The following is a 22,412-nucleotide window of genomic DNA, read 5'->3' on the forward strand; positions in this document are numbered from 1 at the left end:
TATACCACATTTTCTTTATCCATTCATCCGTTAATGGAAATTTAGGTTTTTCCACCTCTTGGCTATTAAGAATAATGAAGCAATGAACACCAGAGAGCAAATATCTCTTCAAGACCATACTTTTAATTCTTTTGAGTGTATACCCAGAGATGGAATTGCTGGATCACATGGAAGTTCTGTTTTAATTTTTTTTGAAGAACCTTTATTTTAAATTTTTTGTTTTCTACAGTATCTGCACTATTTTATATTCTCACTACCAATGTATAAGGGCTCTGATTTCTCCATATCCATACTAAAACTTGAAATCTTGTTCTCTCTTGTCTTTGATAATAGCCATCTTAAACTGTATGAGGTGATAACTTAGTGTGGTCTTGATTTGCAGGGCCCTGATGGTTAGTGATGTTGAGAATCTTTTCATTTACTTGTGGACCATTTGTATGTCTTCTTTGGACAAATGTTTAATCAACTTCTTCACGTATTTTAAAATCAGGGTTTTTTTTAGCTATTAAATTATAGGAGTTTTAAAAAATTATTATAAAAAATACATATTTTGGAGATTAATCCCTTATCAGATACATGGTTTGCAAATATTTTCCCTCATTTCATAGGTTGCCTTTTCACACTGTTGATTGTTTTCTTTGATGTACAGAAGCTTTTCAGTTTCATATAGTCCCATTTGTCTATTTTTGCTTTTGTTGCCTGTGCTTTTGGTGTCACAGCCAAAAAATCATTGCCAGACCAATTCTACAAAGATTTTCCCTTGTTTTCTTCTGGGAGTTTTATATTTTCAAGTATTTAATTCCTTACGAGTTCATTTTTTTGTGTGTGGTGGTAAGAGATCTGTCCAATTTTATTCTTTTGCATGTAAGTATCCAGTTTTCCCAACACCATTTGTTGAAGAAACCATCCTTTCCTCATTGCGTAGTTTTAGCAACCTTATCAAGGATCACTTAACTATACGTGCATTAAGTTTACTTCTGCATTCTCTATTCTGTTCCATTGCTCTAGATGTCTGTTTTTATGCCAGTACCATACTGTTTTAAATACTGTAGCTTTATAATACATTTTGAAAACAGAAAGTGGGAGGCCCCCAGCTTTGTTCTTCTTATTCAATATTGTTTTTGGCTATTTGGAGTCCTTTGTAGTTCCATATAAATTATAGGATTATTTTTCTATTTCCATAAAAATTTTTATTTTGAATTTGATAAGAATTGCATTCAATCTGTAGATTACCTTAGATAGTATGGACATTTTAACAAAATAAAGTATTCCAATTCATGAACACGAGATATCTTTCATTTATTTGTATCATCTTTAATTTCTTTCAGTAATGTGTTGTAGCTTTCAGTGTACAAGTCAGTCATCTCCATGGCTGAATTTAGTCCTGAGTATTTTATTCTTTTTCATGCTGTTGTAAATGAGACTGCTCTCTTAATGTCCTTGTTAGATTATTCATTATTTTGTGTAGTATTGCAACTGATTTCCACATGTTGATTTTATATTCTGCAACTTCATGAATTTGTTTTTTATTTCTAACAACTTTTTTTTTTCCCTGAAATCTTTAGGGTTTTCTGTATTTGCTAATCATGTCATCTGCAAACAGAGATTTTTTCACTACTTCTCCAATCTGAATGCCTTTTATTTCTTTTTCTTGCCTAATTGCTCCAGCTAGGATTCGGTATTACTGGAAGTTGTACACTTTTAAATAAAAGTGAAGAGAATGGGCATCCTTGTCTTGTCCTGATCTTAGAAGAAAAGCTTTCAGTTTTTCACCATTGAGCGTGATGTTAGCTATGGGCTTGTCATATATGGTCTTTATTGGTCTATTGAGATGATCATACAATGTTTACCCTTTCTTCTGTTAATGTGGTGTATCATAGTAATTGATTTTTGTATGTTGAACCATCCTTGCATACCAGAGATAATTCCCATTGGTCATGGTGTATGACTCTTTTAATGGATTGTTGAATTTGCTTTGCTAATATTTTGTGGAGAATTTTTACACCTATGTTCAGGGATATTTGCCTGTAGCTTTCTTGTAGTCTTTTTCTATCTTTACTATCAAGTTAATGCCTCATAAAATGAATTTGGAAGTGTTCCTTTCTCATTTCTTTGGAAGAGTTTGACATGGATTAGTGTTAATTCTTCCTCAAATGTTCGATAGTATTCACCAGTGAAGTTATCTAGTTCTGAGCTTTTCTTTGTTGAGAGATTTTTTATTATTTTTTTAAAAGATTTTATTTATTTATTTGACAGAGATAGAGACAGCCAGCGAGAGAGGGAACACAAGCAGGGGGAGTGGGAGAGGAAGAAGCAGGCTCATAGCGGAGGAGCCTGATGTGGGGCTTGATCTCGTAACGCCGGGATCACGCCCTGAGCCGAAGGCAGACGCTTAACCGCTGTGCCACCCAGGCGCCCCAAGAGTGATTTTTTATTATTAATTTAATCTCCTTACTAGTTGCAGTTCTGTTTACATTTTCTATTTCTTCATGATTCAGTTTTGGTAAGTTGCAGCTTTTTAGAAACTTGTCCATTTCCTTTAGGTTATCCAGTTTGTTGGCATATAATGCTCAAAGTAATCTATTACAATCTTTAAATTACTGTGGTATGAGTTATAATGTCTTCTCTTTAATTTCTGATTTTTTTTGAGTCTTCCCTCTTTTTTTTTTAAGATTTGATTTATTTATTTGACAGAGAGAGACAGCCAGCAAGAGAGGGAACACAAGCAGGGGCAGTGGGAGAGGAAGAAATAGGCTCCCAGTGGACAGGGAGCCCGATGTGGGGCTGGATCCCAGGACCCTGGGATCACGGCCTGAGCCAAAGGCAGATGCTTAACGACTGAGCTACCCAGGCGCCCCCGAGCCTTCCCTCTTTTTTTCCTGATTTAATCTAGCTAAAGGTCTGTCAATTTTGTTGATCTTTGCAGAAAGCCAACTCTTAGTTTATTCTATTTTTTTCTATTATCTTTCTATTTTCTATTTCGTTTACTTCTGCTCTAAGTTATGTCCTTTGTCAACTTTGGCCTTCTTCTGTCATTCTTACTTCTTTGAGATATACAATTGGGTTGTTTGAGATCTTCCTTTTTTAATGTATGCTTTATTGCTGTAAACTTCATTCTTAATACTGTTTTTGCTGCTTCCTGTAGTTTTAGTATGTAGCGTTTTTCTTTTCATGTGTCTCAAGGTATTTTCTAATTTCTCTTTTGATTTATTCTTTGACCCATTCATTATTCAAGAAGGTGTTATTTAATTTCCACATATCTGTGAATTTTCCAGCTTTCTTTTAGCCAGTAATTTCTAGTTTCATTGCATTGTAGTTAGATAGGATATTTGGTATTGTTTTAGCCATCTTAAATTTGTTAGACTTGATTTGTGGCCTAGATTGGAGAATGTACCATGTGCACTTGAGAGGAAATGTGTATTTTGCTGTTGTTAGGAGGAGTGTCCTGTATATTTCTGTTGGGTTCCTTTGGTCTATAGTGTTAAGTCTTCTATTTCCTTATTGATATTCTGCCTGGATGTTCTCTCTGTTATCGAAAGTGGGGTATTTAAATTTTGTCCTATTATTGTTTTGCTCTCTCTTTCTTCCTTCGGTTCTGTCAAAGTCAGCTTGATGCATTTGTGCTCTGATGTTGGATGAATATATTTATAATTGTTTTATCTTCCTAATGTATTGGTCCTTTTATCATTATATATTGTCCTTTGTACCCTGTGACAGTTCTTAACTTTAAGTGGTTTTTTTTGTTTGTTTGTTTGTTTGGTATAAGTATGGACACTCCTGTTTTCTCTTGGTTAACATATGCATGGAATATATTTTTCTACCCTTTCACTTTTAGCCTGTGTGTGTCCTTAAATCTAAGGTCTGTCTCTTATAACCAGCTTATAGTTGGATCTTTTTTTAATCCATTCATCTACTTTTTTGATTTGGGAGTTTAATCCATTTATATTTAAAGTAATTACTGATAGGGAAGGACTTACTCTTACCATTTTGTTAACTGATTTTTGTCTATCTTACGTTTTTTTTGTCCATCTTTTCCTCTCATCCTGTCTTTCTTTGTGATTCTTTGATTTTTCTTTTGTGTGGTGACATGCCTTGATTACTTTTTTCTTTTCTTTTTTTGTATCTTCTATAGATATTTTCTTTGTGGTCACCATGGGCCTTATGTATCTTATTACAATCTATTTGAAGCTGATGACATTTTAACTTTAATCACACACAAATAGTCTATACTTTTATTTCTCCTTCTCTCTACACTTTGATATTTGATGTCACGAATTATGTCTTTTTCATATTGTGTATCATTAGAATACATTTATAGTTATGGTTATCTTTTATACCTTTATCTTTTAACTTATATACCAGAATTAAAAATGATTTATGCACCACTGTTACAGTATTTAAATATTCCATATTTATCTATATATTTACTTTTACCAGAGAGTTTTATACTTTCATGTTGCTCTTTAGTGTCCTTGAATTTCAACTTGAAGGACTCCTTTTGTCATTTCTTATAAGACAGGTCTATGCTGATGACTCCCTTAGCCTTTTTTTTTAATGGGAAAAATCTTTAATTATCCTTTGTTTTGAAGGATATTACTGTATTCCTCAACTCTGGAATTTCTGTTTGGTTCTTTTTTAAATATTTTTTGTCTCTTTGTTGATATTCTTTTTTATTCATGTGTTATTTTCTTGAGCTCACAGAGCATCTTTATGATGATGATTTTGAGTTCTTTTGGTAATTTATATATCTCTGATTCTTTAGGATCAATTTCTAGAGTTTTATTTTGTTCTTTTTATGGGGGCCATTTTCTTTGTTTCTTTACTGTTTTATAACTTTGTGTTGGAATATGCCCATTTGTAAAACCAGCTGCCTCTCCCAGTCCTTATGATTTCATTTGGGGGAAGATGTTCATGAAACAGCCTAACTAGAGATTTTAGGGGTATCTAAAAACTTCTGGGGGAAGGTGTGGCTTCTCTAGGCCTATGTAAGCAATTTATCAATTAGAGAGGCATGGCCAGTTTCTTTTTCAGGAGCCTATAATCTATTGCTTTATCTGATGTCTGTGTGTGATACTGAAAGTTCTCTGGTTTACAGCAGTAATTGCCTAATTCTCTCTTGTTCTCACCAGATACCAGGCACTGAAAGTGTGCTGGCTTTCCATCAGTGCCCTAAGACAGGCAGTTACTAGCTCTTCAGGCAGTCATCAGAAAAGCTGGAACACTGGACACATGCTCCACTTCTTTTCCTCCTTCCCGAGGGAGAAGTTTAGACTTGTGCATCTTTTCCCACTCATGCCAAGCTGTGCCAGCAAGCCACTCCCCATCCTTCTTTGTTTACAGTGGCTCCTAGGCATACTAACTAAGCTAGTTCCATCAGTGTTCCAAGTGAAGTGAGACATAAATTAGGCCCTCGGATAGCCCTCTGAAAAACCACAATGTTGGGTGCATGAATGCCCTATCCTTCTCTTTCTCCCTGAGGGAAAAGTAGCTGGTAGGATTGTTCTTTCCCAGTGCTGTACTGTGCCAGCTTGGGAGAGAGGCTGAGCCAGGTAGAGTGAAATTGATCTTCTAATCCATTTCAGTACAGCTGTTCTTAGCTTTGTGCTCTCCTGGCATACTGAAACTTCTTAACTGGATTTGGGGATTATCTAAATGCCAATATTTTGGTCCACATATCTTGTTAAATCAGTGTTTCTGTGGGGAAAGTAGGTCTGAGACTTCCTATTCTGTCTTGCTGAACTTGTTCTCTATTTTTAAGTTATTTTATTGCTAGGAAATTCTTCCAGTAGTGTTATAAACTGTTATACCTTTCATCTGTATTAGTAGAGTAGATATCCATGATTTGAAGTGACCTGAATCAGGCTTCTGTGAATACCACCATCTCCATTCTATCCATCTTTTATTCTCAGGAGCTTCCATTTTTTAAATGTGATCACAATTGATTGTGTAGCTCTCAACCCAAACCGCATCATTGAGCCTATTTCCTGGTAACTTTCATTCTTGGGACCAGAGACAGTATGAAGGAAATGTCTCTCAGGTGACTGAGGTCATAAGACATAAAACTTTGTAGTTATGCATTTTTATTGCTGCAGTTCAAGAAAACTTTTTGGTGCCTGGGTGGTTCAGTCAGTTAGATGTCTGCCTTAGGCTCAGGTCATGATCCCAGGGTCCTGGGATGGAGTCCCACATCAGGCTCCTTGCTCAGCAGGGAGTCTGCTTCTCCCTCTCCCTGTACCCCCACCCCCACTTGTGTTCTCTCTCAAATAAATAAATAAAATATTTTTTAAAAAAGAACATTTTCATGGTTAAATTAGTTAAATCCAGGATTTTATTTGCATCCCAAACAGGCTTAACTAATGCAATTTTCACTGAACTTAAAAAATATCCCAAACTCCAATAGCAACTTGAACCTCATGGTTTTAAGTATTATATCGCATGGCTATGCGGTCTTAATCTACATTGTTTATTTTCTTCCCTTTTAAAATAAGTACAGCCAAATAAATTATTTAATGTTTTTGTTTGTGTTTACTCTAATACAGAGTAAACACTAAACCATTCGATAGCATGCCATCAAAAATTTGCCTGGGGTTGTGTTGTTAAATAGATACTTGACAGGAGTGTATATACACACCAAACTTACCATGGCACTGTGCCTTTATGAAATTATTTTCATACACTTCACGTTCTTCTATCTTCCTCCCAACCTGTATTTTTGCCAGATAAATATCAATGTTTGTAAAGATTGTGCCTATAACCCTTTCTTTTCCTCCTTAGTAATTTTCTTTATGAAAAAGTTAACAGATTCTTCTAAGACTGTTTTTGATGTGTGAGCTGTCCTTACTAAAGATGCATTAGTCTAACTATGGCTCTGAAAGTAACTATAATAACTTTTAATCTTTATCATTTTGTCTGTTTAATGGTTCCCAAATGGTTCTAGAATATGCGAGACAACACATCTATTAAAGTGGAATAATGGTGTTCTTAATAGCGCTGAGGCAAGGGCTCTTTGGCTGTGTAACTTTCTTATGAGAACATTAGTCGAGTCTATTTGGGTCAGAAAAATGAGACTACACTTCAGCTAGAGGAAGTGACATGTTGTTGTTGCCAGACAGGCAGTTTATTATTCTTTTCTGAGCAGAATACCCAAAAGATACCCACTGAGCAGGGTGCCTGATGTGAGGCTCAATCCCAGGACCCTGAGGTCATGACCTGAGCCAAAACCAGATGCCTAACCAGCTGAGCCACCCAGGCTCCCCAGAAATTGAAAGATTTTAAGTAAATAATGACATTATCATAGTTTTAAAAATCACTCATTCTTCAGGATAGGGATGGCTTTATAGACAACAAGACTAAATGTGGTAAGATCAGTTAGAATAACTTCGAAGTAATATAGCTGACAGGTGGTGATGGTGTGGGTTAAGATAAAAAATAACAGAGGTCGAGAGAAATGGATTAATAAAATTTGAAATATTGGGGGTGCCTGAGTGGCTTAGTCAGTTAAGCACCAGCCTTCGGCTCGGGTCATAATCCCAGGGTCCTGGGATCAGCCCTGCATTGGGCTCCCTGCTCAGCGGGAAGTCTGCTTCTGGATCTCCCTCTGCTGCTCCCCCTGCTTGCACTCTCTCTCTGTGTCAAATAAATAAATAAATAAATAAAATCTTTTAAAAAAAGAATTTAAAATTTGAAATGTCAGATTTTAGTGCAATATTAGGTGAAGAGTATAAGGGTGAAGAGAGAGAGCAGTATGGGATATCTCCCAGTTTTCTAATTTCCTCTTGCTGAATAAGAAATTACCATAAATAGCAACTTGAAACAATCTACATGCATTATCTCACAGTTTCTGAGTCAGCAGTTATCAGAGCTTAGCTGGGTCCTCTGCTCAGGGTCTCCCAAGGCTGACTTCAAGATGGCAGTTGGGACTGCAGTCTCATTTCAAAGCTGTAACTGAAAAAGACTTCTTCCCCAGCCCCTGGGAACCTGCATCTGGTGAGATAAATACTACAGTTCCCTAATTCCATTCAGTTAGTGCTGGTCATATCATTATCATGATGCTGCACCACCAATGGTGTTGCCTCCGTGAATGCTGGACTCCCATGAGTCTCTCCAAGGTGTTTACTGTGCTTGAGTGCACAAATGCAAACCTATCTCAGAGTATGACGGAAACTGTAATTGATAATGCATTTTCTCATCACACAAATTTGCCATTTACAATTTTAGAATATGCACGTAGAACAACAACACGTCTTCCCACTATGTCTCCTTTTGAACATTCTAGGCAATTATCACTCCATTTCTAGAATGTGATCTCTTTGATGTTGGTAATACCCCAGCTTTGCACACAGTGCTGTAAGTGGGAAATGATGGGCAAGGGACCCCGGGCAGAGTGAGTAAAGGAGTAGATTCACCTACAGGATGTCTGTTCCTTGTCCAGGCAAGTCTCAAGAGCAACCTGGGAGAGCATGATGTCAAAACATTAGTTGCATTTTATTCAAAATCAATTAAGAATATTTATTCAAAATACTGAAATACTTTGGATGTTTAAACCAACTGTAATTACTAAAAACAAAGCTCACAAACAGGAACATATTGCATTTTATACCTAAAAAGAAATGAGAAAATGAATAAATTAAATGAAGAATCTAAAGTTACAAAGGATATAAAGTTCTACAGTGGCATTTTAGAATTTTTCTCCTCAAGTGATGAATGTTCTGTCAGAACTCTTGTTCTAATTGGATAAATTGCATTCTTTACTGGGTGGAATGAAATTGACGTTTTGCACCATCTAAATTTGTGAAACTCTTCAAAGAATCATAAGTAGTGATAAGTTACATGAGTTTTGCCATGTAAAATACAGTTGTTGGGAAAAGGCTTTCTGAATGAAAGCAAACAGACAGTATCTATAGAAAAGATGAGCTGAAGTATTTACATATTTCAATATAAAAACTAGAGTTAAGAAGATTCTCTATCCAGCAGAATTTGCTCTGAGTTTGACAGGTACCTCTGCACTTCAAGATTCTATTTTCTCATTTAAAAAGAGCATGGTCTGCATAGAAGAGTCAGTTGACAGGACAACGGTTTTAAGTGTATTTACTAAAAGTTTTAAAGGAGAGTACAGGCAATTTTATAAAAATATTAAAAAATGAGATCATATTGAAAAAAATACATTCTTGGAGAAAAACATAATAGCTGCTGATACCATTAAAAAACTAAGGTATATGAATATGTAGCAAGAATAATTTCCTGCTTTTTTAAAAAAGATTTTATTTATATGTATTTGACAGATAGAGAGATTGAGAGAATGAGTGGGTGGAGGGGCAGAGGGAGATGCAGACTCCCTATTGAGCAAGAAGCCCAATGCAGGGCTCGATCTTGGGACCCTGGGATCATGACCTGAGCCGAAGGCAGACACTTAACTGACTGAGCCACCCATATGCCCAACTTTTCTGCTTGTTATTTCTTATGGTTCAGATAATCAATATAAAAACTTTTTAAAAAACATTTTCCTTAGAACAAATTTTCTCATTTTTAGAGAGCAATTTATTATTTAAAATCTTCTGGCAGTGCATACCAACCAGAAAAACTTGAGACTGTTACCTAAGCAAGGAAACACTTCATAGGTATAACTCACTGAGATTTTAGAGTTTATTATGGCAGCTAGTATTAATTGAACATATACAAAAATGGGTACCTTCAAGCAGAATGCTGCCTTAACAAAATGGAAACTATGTGGGATTGTCTTTTTTTTTTTTAAGTAGGCTCTACAATGGGCAATGCAGAGCTTGAACTCATGACCTTGAGATCAAAACCTGAGCTGAGATCAAGAGTCAGATGCCTACCCAACCAAACTACCCAGGAGCCCCTTTGTGGGATTGTCTTGGTGGTTGGGCGAAAGTCGGTAAAAAAACTTATACTGAAGGCTGAAACGATAGCTGCCCATGTTTACCAGACGTGAAACATTTGTAAAATTATTGTTTGCCATACTTGGAAGGCACGCTATGTGCTAACTGTAGGATTTAATAATGTATCTACGGAGCAGTGGCTGCTGAGTTTTTCCTATTTTCCCTTTCCCCAAATGGAATCGATCATGCGCTTGCCCCTTAGTTGTGTATGGGATATCTGCACTGAATTTGACAGATAATTTGTCTCTTTAGCTCACAGGTTCCTGCACTACGTGGAGCCATATTCATAGACAGTAGAGAGGACTGTTTATCATACAGAAATCCTGAACTTCTGAGCTGGGTCCAGTAACCAGATAGCACTTCCAATTTTCACCCTTGGTAGATTATCTGCCTTGAATCCACCAGGACTGATTTTGCTGTCTTTTATCCTACCTGTTAGGTAGGTAGATTTCTGGTCACTCTTCATTTCCTGCACTTTGCCCATTGCCTCTGCACATCTCATGTTTTGTTCCTGCTTTCCACCCCTCCCCAGTTACTGAAACTCTTCAACTCTGTCCACTGGAATTCATGGTCCATCATCAGCAATATCCTTAGTGTTCTCAACCCCTTTTTCAAACTTTTCCCTTTATTTTTTGCTCTACTAGGAAGCCACTTCTTCCATTTGGACACCCTATCAAGGGTGACTCTTCTTCCCACAGTGCTTGCATCATTGAAAGGGGTGAAGAGTGAGGTTTGACAGCTCACTTTGCCTTTGTCCCAGAGGCCTGGGGACAGGCAAAGGGGCAGAGGGCAGGGACAGCAAGAGGAAACTGGGCCAGCAGGGGAGATTCTATTTTTCCTCCGGAAAGATCTCTGCCTTGGTTTAGCCAAGGAGAAAAAAAAAATCTGGAAAGGGAACCCTACGTGCTAAGGCTAAAATTACAATAAAAAGTTAACTTCATCAATTCCAACGTTAAGAACTACAACAAATGCACGGTCAGTGGTCCTGCCCCCAGCCCCAATTAAGGGTAAAAAGAAGTCAGGCTCAGTGGTATCTACTCTACACCAGTTGAGAGTCAGGAGGTTTGCACAGAACACTGCTTAGACTCCCAAAACTTCTTCCCCCTTCTTTCTCTTTCTTTCTTCTCCATCTTTAATGGGGAGAGAAGGGGCCAGGGGAGAAGGGTTGGAGTTCCAAGGCCTGAAAACAGGCCAGGTAGAGGCGTGGTCAGCCAAACTGAGGCACGGGCTATGAGGTGGCTGGAAATGAAAAAGGAACAAAATAAAATAGAACCAGATGGACATCCAGTGCATTGAGCAGAAGCTGAAAGGGAGCCTGGGGGTGCCTTTCCTTGCTTCCATGACCCCCACCTGCACCATCAGCTGCCTCCTCTGCTGTCAGTCTACCCAGGGCTCAGGAGGGAGGGCCTCAGGTCCCTTGCCAAGAGGTTCTTCGTTTTGTGTGAGAAAGAATTCAAGAGCAAACTTTTTAGAGAAAGGGACAACAATTTATTAAGTCTAGAAGCAGGAAAGGAGCTACTTCACAAAGTAATAGTTTCTCCTCCCAGATGAGGAAGAGGACCCCCCCCCTTGCCTCTAACTTATGTTTTTAAAAGTTAGCTAACATCTAGGGAAGGGCTTACTCTTTAACTTTGGGTTCATCATTTACATGAGCAGTTAGTTTTTCCATTGTCTTAGGGTTGTAATTAGAGTTGTGAAATTACCCACATGGAGCAATTTTAAGACTGTCTGGTCTTCGTGGCTTTAACTGCTGGAGGGAGTAGGATCTTGTGGTCTTCTGTGAGTTAGGATCTTGTGACTCTTGTTAGGACCCAGGAGCTTTTAGGTTAAGGGTCAGCCTAAAAACCAAAATGGCTTCACTTCGGTCACCTTGTCTCTGGAGTCTCCCTTATCTCACTTGCAGCCAAGGAAAAGGAACAGAGAAAGGCCCCAGACTCCTACCTGGACTTGACTAGGGGTTCAGCCCTGGGGAAGGGCACTGGGGGAGAAGGGCACTGCTGTCCCACTCACTCTCTGTCCAGATCTGTCTTCCCTTCTTCCTGTAGCCATGGTACCAGGGTACCCGACGTTGCTTGAGATTTTTAAAAAACCGAGATGCAAAATCCTAGAGGAGAACACAGGCAGCAACCTCTTTGACCTTGTGGCTGCAGCAACTTCTTGCTAGACATGTCTCCAAAGACAAGGGAAACAAAAGCCGACATGAACTACTGGGACTTCATCAAGACAAAAATCTTTCACACAGCAAAGGAAACAGTCAATAAAACTAAAAGGCAACCTATGGAATGGGAGAAGATATTTGCAAATGTCTTAGATAAAGGTCTAGCATCCAAAATCTATAAAGAATTATCAAATTCAATACCCAAAAAACAAAAATACAGTCAAGAAATGGGCGGAAGACATGAACAGTCATTTCTCCAAAGAAGACATACAAATGGCCATTAGACACATGAAAAAATGCTCAACATCATTGGGCATCAGGGAAATACAAATCAAAACCACACTGAGATAATACATCACGCCAGTCAGAATGGCTAAAATGAGCAACTCAGGAAACAACAGATGCTGGTAAGGATGTGGAGAAAGAGGAACCCTCCTACACTGTTGGCAGGAATACAAGCTGGTGCAGCCACTCTGGAAATCAGTATGAAAGCTTCCTCAAAAAGTTAAAACTAGAGCTACCCACTACCTAGCAATTGCACTTTTAGGTGATAATACAAAAGATAGAAACATAGTGGTTCGAAGGGGTACATGCACCCTGAAGGGGCACATGCACCCCAGTGTTTACAGCAGCAATGTCCACAATAACCATTATATATATATATATATATAACCCCCAGTCAAGTCCAGGTAGAAGTCCAGGGCCTCTCTCTGTTCCTTTTCCTTGGCTCCAAGTGAGATAAAGGAGACTCCAGAGGCAAGGTGACCGAAGTGAAGCCATTTTGGTTTTTAGGCTGACCCTTAACCTAAAAGCTCCTGGGTCCTAACAAGAGTCACAAGATCCTAACTCACAGAAGACCACAAGATCCTACTCCCTCCAGCAGTTAAAGCCACGAAGACCAGACGGTCTTAAAATTGCTCCATGTGGGTGTGTATATATATATAATATATATATATAATATATACACATATATATAATATATATACACATATATAATATATATAATGGAATATTACTCAGCCATCAAAAGAATGAAGTCTTGCCATTTGCAATGATATGCATGGAACTAAAGGGTATTATGCTAAGTGAAATAAGTCAGTCAGAGAAAGACAAATATATGACTTCACTCATATGTGGAATTTAAGAAACAAAACAATTTAATATAGGGTAGGGGAAGGAAAAATAAGATGAAAACAGAGAGGGAGACAAACCGTAAGAGACTCTTAACCACAGGAAAGAAACTGAGGGTTGCTTGAGGGGAGGGGGCTTGGGGGGCTTGGGGGCTTGGGTAAATAGGTGATGGGCATTAAGGAGAGCACATGATGGAATGAGCACTGGGTATTATATGCAACTGATGAATCACTAAATTCTACCTCTGAAACTAATAATATACTAATTAGCACTATATGTTAATTAAATTAAATTTAAAAAAAGAAAACAAAAAAACCAAGATGCAGTGAGAGAGCATGCAGGGCAGCCAGCGCTCCTGAGAGGGCAATGGGGGCTTGGGTGTGGGATCCGCTTGGGCCTGGAGGCTGGTTTCCCTGAGCGGAAGGGGGCCTGGAGAGGAATCCAAGTGCGGGGGAGCTTCCTCTCGCTGGCCTTTGAGTTCTTCACAATTGCTTTCATTTCTGGAGAGGAAAGGGGCGGTTTGCAGGCTTTCCTGGTTTCCTGTAACCCCCAACTTGGGGCCAGCCATAGCCCATCTCGGTGCTGGCAGCATGTGGAGGGAGGGTGGTGGCAGGCCTGGGGGTGCAATCCCTGCGTGGCAGGGGTGGAGGACAGCACTGGGCAGGAGGTGATGGCTGAAAGCAGGCCAACAGTCTCAGTATCCAGAGGCTGAGATCTCACTGAAGGGCTCTGTCGCAGGTGCCAGTCTCGGCATGCACAACACTCCCACGCTGGGCCAGGCTGCAGCTCCTGCTATGTTAGCTGGTTTTAGTCAGGATGGTGCCCAGGTGATCATCAGATGCAGGAAATATGTGTCATCATTGCATTGGTACCCATAATGACCTCCACCACAGTGTCCACCTCAACTGAGATGGCAGGCTCTGGGCCTGAAGGTGGGATCCCTGTACTGCTTAGATCCATGGCGGCCTGGAATTAAGGGGTTTGGGAGGCTGACAGGATGTCGGCAGAGACCCCCATTAAGGGTATGGAGGCAGGTTGCAGAAGTCGCTGTGGTGGCAGCTGCCATGAGGCCCTGGCAAGATCTGGAGTTCTTCTGGGGGCAGCACCAATGGGCCCTGGGCCAGCGTGGACTGTCAGGATGGTCACAGCCTGAGTCAGTGTAGAGGACATGGTTGTGTGATGGCACTGGAGTTAGTGATGTTCACACTGTTGCCCTGGGTGCTTTCCACCTCTTCCTGCTCACAGATGGTGGGGGATGTTGGTCTGAGCTAATGCTGGAGGTGACAAGCATGGCTGTGTGCATGGTGCTAGCAATGAGGCACTGGTCTGGGGGTGCTGCCACCTCCAAGCTGGATTATAGGGTCCCATGGGAGAGGACAGTGTCAGGGAGCAGGGCACGAATGCCGACTGACATGGTGGTACCAAAGGTCCTGTAGGGATGGTGGGCAGGGGCTGCTGCCTACCCTCAAGCTTGCCCACACCCCTGATGGGGGTGGTGATAGTGGATGTATAGATGGTACCCCTCTCATGGGTCTCACAGGGTGAGTTGTAGCACACCAAGATCACAGTGCCAAGCTGCATGTCACTGTGCCAGGCTGCATGTCACCCTGGACCAAGTCAGCAATGGTGACTGACCAAGAGCTGTTCTATAGTGGGCAGGGCTAGAACGGACATAGGGAGGCCATAACACAGGCTGGGACTTAACCCCATGGGCACTGTGATTGGAGGCACATGGGTAGGCTGGGAGGTAGGCTGCATGGTGATGGTGGGGGTTGTGAGCCCACAAGCCCTTGTCATTGTGGTCTGTGCAGTATGGGACAGTAATGGGAGTGGGGCTGATCACCTGGCTTGAGGGGATGGCAATGGTGCCCAAGGTAGTGATGGGCATGGCCAGGGAGGCTCTGGTGCTGTGGACCACAGCTCTAGCAAGGCTGGTGGGAATGGTGTCTGTAACTCTGCTGAGGGTTGTGACACCTGTGGTGTTCTTCACAATCAACATGGTGATGGTGGGCTTGACAGTGGAGACAGTGACAGGGGTGACCAGGTGAATACCCCTCAATGGGCATTAGCACCACCTAGGTCACCACCTTGCTTCTCATGGCCAGTGGCAATTTGGGGGAGAGTAATGATGATTTCAGTGGGTGCTCCACTTCCCAAAGTCATCACCTTGGTGGTGATAGTGGTAATGGGGAACTTGATGCCAGGGCTGTTGTCATACCTGTGACCAATATGGTCTTGATGATGGTGGTTGTGCTGGGCTTGGCAGTGCTGGAGAACACACTGCAAATGCCCAGTATGGCAAGCTTAGTCCCAGCCCCACTAGTCTGCATAGAACGGATAATGGCAGTGGGCTTGCCATCTGCTGAGGTCACCAGCTTCAGGATGGTCCTAGCTGACAAGGGCTTTTTGGTCTGGAACACCACCATCACTTTGCCCAGAATGGATATCAGAACACTGTCTTCTACAATAGAGATGGGGCTCTTCACTCATGGTCTTGGTGACCCCAATCCACCACTGTGGTCACCACCTGGGCTTGCTGGGCCATCATCACAGTCCCTCACTTGAGCACCAAGATGATAGGGTGGGTGGACGTGTTGACAGCAGATGAGATGGAGGTCCCCATCCAGGCAGCTGCAGTCATCAACGTTTGAGTGGCTGGGTGGCTCACCATAACTGGAGAAGAGGCCACCTTCACAGTAGCCAGGAGGGTGGTGGTGCCAAGTGTCATAGCCATGGTTTTGATGATGGTGGTGCTCCCTGTGAGGCTCGGGACTGTGAGCACCACAAAAGATCATCTGGGTGGGGAAAGCTGTGGTCACTGACCGCTAGTGCATCCACCTGGCTCATCTCTGGGCTGCTGCTAATCACTATTCCCTGGGCACTCCGCCCATTCTGCAAGGAAAAGTGATAAAGTGATGAAGAGCTTCTACATTGTTAATCAAATGATCAGATGTGAATTAGAGATTATTTCCTGTTTTTCAGTATGTACACACAGAATTTCCCAACCCTGTTGATCAAGAAGACCATCTGTAGTGCTTTACAGTACCATCTTTTTTTTTTAAAGATTTTATTTATTCATTTGACAGAGAGACAGACATCCAGCGAGAGAGGGAACACAAGCAGAGGGAGTGGGAGAGGAAGAAGCAGGCTCCCAGCAGAGCAGGGAGCCTGATGCAGGGCTCGATCCCAGAACCCTGGGATCACACCCTGAGCCGAAGGCAGATGCTTAATGACTGAGTCACCCAGGCACCCCTTACAGTACCATCTTTGTCATAAATCAAGTGTCTGTGTGTGTGGGTTTATCTGGGAGCTCCCACTTATGTCTCATCTGTCTGCCTATCTCTGCACCCAGTACCATAACTGCTTAGCTACTGTAGTTTAAACATAAATCTTGATGTCCATTACAGCAAGTCTTACCACCTCTTTCTTCTCTTTTGGCTATTCTTGGTCCTTCACATTCTCATATAAATTTTAGAACCAGCTGACAGTTTCACAAAGTAACCAATTGGGATTTTGAATGATAATTCATTGAATCTATAAATCAGTTTGGAGAGAATCTTTAGGGTATTTCACCTTCCAATTTATGACCATGGTATATCTTCTGTTCTTTTACATCAATTTTTTCTTTCAATGTTTTCTGGTTTTCTGTGTAGAAGCTTTGCACATATTTTATTAGATTTATTTCAAATTATTTTTAAAAGTTTTTAAAAATTCCTTTGGATATTTAGAAAAAAGTTAGTTTTATATATTAGACTTATATAAAATAACCTTATTAAACTCAAATATTCCTTTTTTTTAAAGATTTTATTTATTTGAGAGAGAGAACAAGCAGAGGGAAGAGGCAGAGCGAGAGAGAAGCAGGCTCCCTGCTGAGCAGGGAACCTGATGCAGGGCTCAATTGCAGGACCCTGAAATCATGACCTGAGCCAAAGGCAGATGCTTAACTGACTGGGCCACCCAGGCACCCCATCAAATATTACTTTTAATAACTATTTATTGGTAGATTATTTTGGATTTTTGTGTGTATAATCATATTACCTACACAAAATGATCATATTCTTGCATTTCTTTTTAAAAATTAATTTATTTAATTAAATTAAATAGAGAGTGCATGAGTGAGTGGGGGGAGGGGCAGAGGGAAGGGGAGAGAGAGAATCTCAAGCAGACTCTGTGCTGAGCACGAGGCCAACGTGGGGCTTGATCTCACTACCCTGATATCATGACCTGAGCCCAAACTAAGAGTTGGACGCTCAACCGACTGAGCCAACCAGGTACCCCTGTGTTTCTGCATTTCTAATCAATGTATCTGATTTCTTTTTCTTGTTTTACTGTATTGGCTAAGATCTCCAATATTACTGTGAATGGAAGGGGAGATAATGGGTATCCCAGTTTGTTTCCCAACCTCAAATAAAAGTATCTAGCATTCTACCACTGTGTATCATGGTTTCATAGTTATGTTCTTCAGACTAAAGAAACTTCCTTCTATTTCTAGTTGCTAAGAGTTTTTAATGATCAATGATGAATTTTTTTCAAATTTTTTTCTGCATAGATTGAGATGATCCTATGAATTTTCTCCTTTATTTTATTCTAATTTATTCTATTTAATTTTTCTTCTGTATGAATTGCAGTTTAATATTTTTTCCCCAAAGATAAGCCAACTTTATATTTCTAGAATAAGCTCAGCTTGGTCACTCATATCATCCTTTTATATATAAATGGATTTGGTTTGCAGATACTTCAAGAGTTTTGCATCTATGTTCCTCCAGATCAGCCTATTTTTTTGTCTTGTAGCGTCCTGTTCAAGCTTTGCAATCAAGGTGTTGGAGCATTCATAAAATGAGCTGGGATGTGTATGTTCATTCCCTATCCTCTGAAAGGGTATGTATAGGATTAGCATGACTGTCTCCCTAAATGTTTGGTAGACATCATTGAATTTTCTGGACTGCTCTGACATCAGTGTGCACATTGATGCCCCACACTCTGAGGATCTAAGATTTCAGTAAAGGGTGACTTATTTACAGAAAATAAAACCAGCTCTTGCTGGTCTTGCTGAGTCCTTGAATTATATTGTTGTCTTCCTCTTAAAATAAGCTTATATTTACTTGATGCTTACCGTAAGTCAGGCACTCTGCTAAGAATTTTACTTGTACTATCTCCCTTAATCCTTTAACAATACTAGGAGAGCCTCTGGTATGCTGATGAGAAGCCTGAGGCACAGAGAGAGGTCAGAAAATTCCATGGAGGACCAAGCTGGGGAGCAGAGGAGGCAGGATTCTACCCCAGGCATCCTGGCACCAGAGCTTACTCCCCTCATCTATTACTCCCCTGGCTAAGGCACCTTGCTTGCGTTTAGACTGTTGCTCTTTTTTCTTCTCTATTGAATTGACTCCTCTACTCACTTATTTCCTATTTTCTTAATACTTAATAAATGCTTTCACAGTCAAATTTTCCTTGATTAATGCTTTGTTCGAATTCTGTGTTTCAATATATGGTATTTTATTCTCACTGCTGAATAGCTGTTAATTTTAATTTGGAGTTTTTCTTCATCTTGAGTTATTTAGAAGAGTGATTTAACATTTCTGAGTGGAAAGTTTCTTTGGATCTAGCCTTTGGTTGTTTACTCTCTGGTTTTGTGACATTGTAATCAGAACTTGGGCAATGTAATTTCTGCTTTGAACACTTTTCCTCTAGAATTTTTTGGAAACCTAACATCCGGCTAATTATTGCAAGTGTTGCACGGTGTCTGAAAATAATGTGTTTTCAATTTGTTTGGTACACATTTCTATATATATCTATTATAGCAAGCTAGATATTTGTGATATTCAAATTCTTTATATGGTCCTTTTTTCCCAGCTTGCTTGCAATTTTCTGAGAGGGATTTTTTTTTTCTTCCTCCTTGGTTCTGGTTGGCCAGTTTCTCTGTATTTTTGAAAATATTTGCTATATATATTTCAATGCTATGTTCAGTCCTTCATGGTTTTCGACATCTTCATGAGGTCTATCTTTAAGCAATATAAAACATTTGTCTCGTCACACTCAATACTTGATCTTTTTTCGATTTTGTCAAATACTCATTTTTTTTTCAAGCCGGTTTTCATTTTTATAGTAGTGACCTGGCACATCTTTATCCATTTCTGTTATCAGCTTTCCATGTCAGAAACACATCTGCTGCCTTAGCACTGCCGTGGGCCCAACTTTACTTATGCTTCTTTTCTCTGATCTCTGCGGAGCCCTTCATTGATCCACAATGACTTGAGATCAATAAAGTCTTGCAAAGATGCATTTACTCTTTTATTTTTTTTAAAAGATTTTTACTTATTTGAGAGAGAGAGAGAGTGCATGCACAAGCAATGGGAAGGGGTAGAGGCAGAGGGAGAAGCAGACTCCCCGCTGAGTAGGGGCCACACGTGGGGCTCCATCCCAGAACCCTGGGATCATGCCCTGAGCCGAAGGCAGATGCTTAACTGACTGAGCCACCCAGGTGGCCCGCATTTACTCTTTTTAACTGGTAAGATATAAAGTAGGAAGATCTGTCTGTTGACTGTTTATCTCAGCCTGTATTTTCAGTGGGGCTTGCTCTTATCTTCCAGGATTGTTTAGAACATAAATCATTTTCTAAAACCTTTCTCAGGCTCCTGCAGGAAAGCAGGGGCATAGATCTGCTGTATCTCAAGACCAAAGGCATTGTGTTTTCTTTCCTTTCTTTCTCTTTATTTTTTCCATCATGCCTCTATCATGTTTTACTAGGTATTAACTTCCAAATGTGGATAGATCTGTTCAGAGGGAGTCTGTGTGGCTACGTTCCACATGCACTTGGGGATTTGCTGGAATCTTCTTTTCCCTTCTGTTTCTTGTTGGCACTTCCTGGTGCACAGCGCTGGTTTTCTTCTTTACTTCAAAGGACTAATAGGAATTATTTGAATAGAAAGGAATAATAACAGAAATGATTATTCTGATAATTTTTGGTACAACCCTTGATTCTAGCACTTATACTCTGTATGTTATTATTATGATTTTTTTTCCAGTGTCATCCATTAAATGATAAGTCCTTTGATAGCAGGAACTGTGCTGAATCACCTTTATTGTCCTAGTGTGCAGCATGATGCCCGGCACACAAGCATTCAATAAATGTGACAAATGAGGCACATGGAAATAGACTAATGCATTCATAGACACCTAACACAGAAGGCCATGAGATGCAAATATAATGAACCAGGTGTCCTTACCTCTACACATGGCCTCTAATAATCTCTTCTTCATATAAGAGCCAAAAAGATTCTTTTAAGACTTGTCTGATCATGTCCCTTCTCTGTTCAAAATCTGGTTCTGGGGACTTTCTATCTCGCTCCAAGTAAAAGCTAGAGTTCTTACCTTGGCCTGTGGTGCCCAATGCAATGTGTCCTCATCTCTCTTCACTCTTTGCACAACCTCCTCCAGCTATGTTGGCCTTACTGATTTTCCTTAGACAACCTAAGCAGACTACAGCCTCCAGGATTTTGCATTTGCTTTCCCTTTGCCTGGCACAGACGCCTCCTGTTCCATATCCACATGGCTTTCTCTCTCACCTGATCCAAACTTCTACCAGAATGCCACTTTCCTTGAGAATCTGATACCAGCCCAATCTGCCTGTGTCTTTTTTATCACATTGATTTCCTCACACTCTGTGACACCACCTGACATATTAAATATTTGTTTATTTACTCCTTCTAGAACATACGCTCCCTGACAAAGGACACGTGTCTAGTTTTTCCCTGCTTCATCCTAAGGGCTTAGTGAATGGTAGATGTGATTTTTAAATGAATAAATAGAAGTATTTCTTGGTCTAGGTGGCTATTGCTACATTTGCTATCGTCATGCATACTGAAAACATAGAGGTACACAGTGACTGGCACTGAATACCACCAGGGAGTGTTGGGGCTCACAGCCATGGTGAGGCAGGCTGGCAGCCTTGTGCCCTTAGCTGCACTCCATATGAGCCAGATGTTTGGTCATCCATGGATAAGCAAGAACTGTGGGCTTCCAACACAGTCCTGGGAGAAGGATGCCATAAAGCCTGTACTCTTTGGGTTTCGTGCCCACGGCAAAATAACTCTCATGGCTGGGTGGTGGGAAAAAACTGAGATTGTATGTGTGTATTAGGTGAGCCCATTCTTAGAGGAATAAGACCAATCTTGATTTGGTGTCTGCAGAATGTCCTGTTCTCACATTCATGCTGCTGTGGACTGGAAAACGTGTGAAAAACTGTATTTGTATTTAGCTCAGATACAAGTTTGCTATTTTACAGGCCAAGACTTTGGTGACCAAAAGCAAGGGTCCCTAAACTACCTTTCCCCCCTCAACTTGCAATGCCAGTGTAGAAGATGACCCTTCACAGTATAATTAATGGAGTGGTTTAGAGATGCTTAACTGAACTAAATTAAAACTTAAAACCAAGATGGAATTGTGGAAAGATAATAAAAATGGTCTGATTCACCTGTAAAATTCTATAATTTTAAGTCTTTTACACTTACAAACTTGAGCATTTGTAAATATTTTAAATATCTATAAGATGATCTTTTGACTCTATAGGATGGTATTTTGACACCTAGGCTGAATTTTGTACTGGATTGGTAATCTGTAAGAAAACTGGAATTAAGTTATCAGCGATGTAATAAAGAAGAGGTGGGTCTTAAATCTCGAAGTAATGCTGCCAACTTTGTCCTGTCCTGTCTCTCATGTTTGTTGAGAATTTACAATGCCCCGGGTACTGTAAGGGCTTCCAGAGCACTTAACTAAGGGCATTAATTAATTATGATGTGATTAATCAGTAATAAGGGAGATTAAGGGTATTCTTATTAACCTATTGTCTGCATTTCACCTTTAGCACACAGGATCAGAGAATGGTTTCCTAAGACTGATAAAGGGAGGAGCTGGAATTGTGTCATAGGTAACCTCAGTGCAGAATCTGTGCTCTAACCTGGAGTTTTTCTTATAATCAGTAGGCTGGCTGCCTTGAGTAGACCTGGATTCTGTCATGCTTCGCAAGTTTCAGAAAAAATGCAAAGGGACCCAATTATCTAGGTCATGAAACCTTTCTAGGGTTTTGGAGCTAATGGCAAGTGGGAAGAATTCCAGAGATGGTAAGAAAAATGAAGGGGAAGCATAGAGCTCTCTGAATGCCTTCAAAAGAATGACCATGAATTGATTTCTGTCTCTAACTAATAATTTGGTAATTCAAGGGAACA

The 22,412-nt window shown here is 40.2% G+C and overlaps 1 pseudogene; it reads right to left on the bottom strand.

The window, feature by feature from the left end:
• Positions 1-14,022: 14,022 nt before the first annotated feature.
• Positions 14,023-22,412, bottom strand: part of LOC123791745 (host cell factor 1-like) — a 195,276-nt pseudogene continuing 186,886 nt past the window's right edge.

The sequence above is a fragment of the Ursus americanus genome, chromosome 10 (assembly GCF_024610735.1).
Source record: "Ursus americanus isolate L20-20 chromosome 10, mUrsAme1.1.p, whole genome shotgun sequence".
Lineage (NCBI taxonomy): Eukaryota > Metazoa > Chordata > Mammalia > Carnivora > Ursidae > Ursus > Ursus americanus.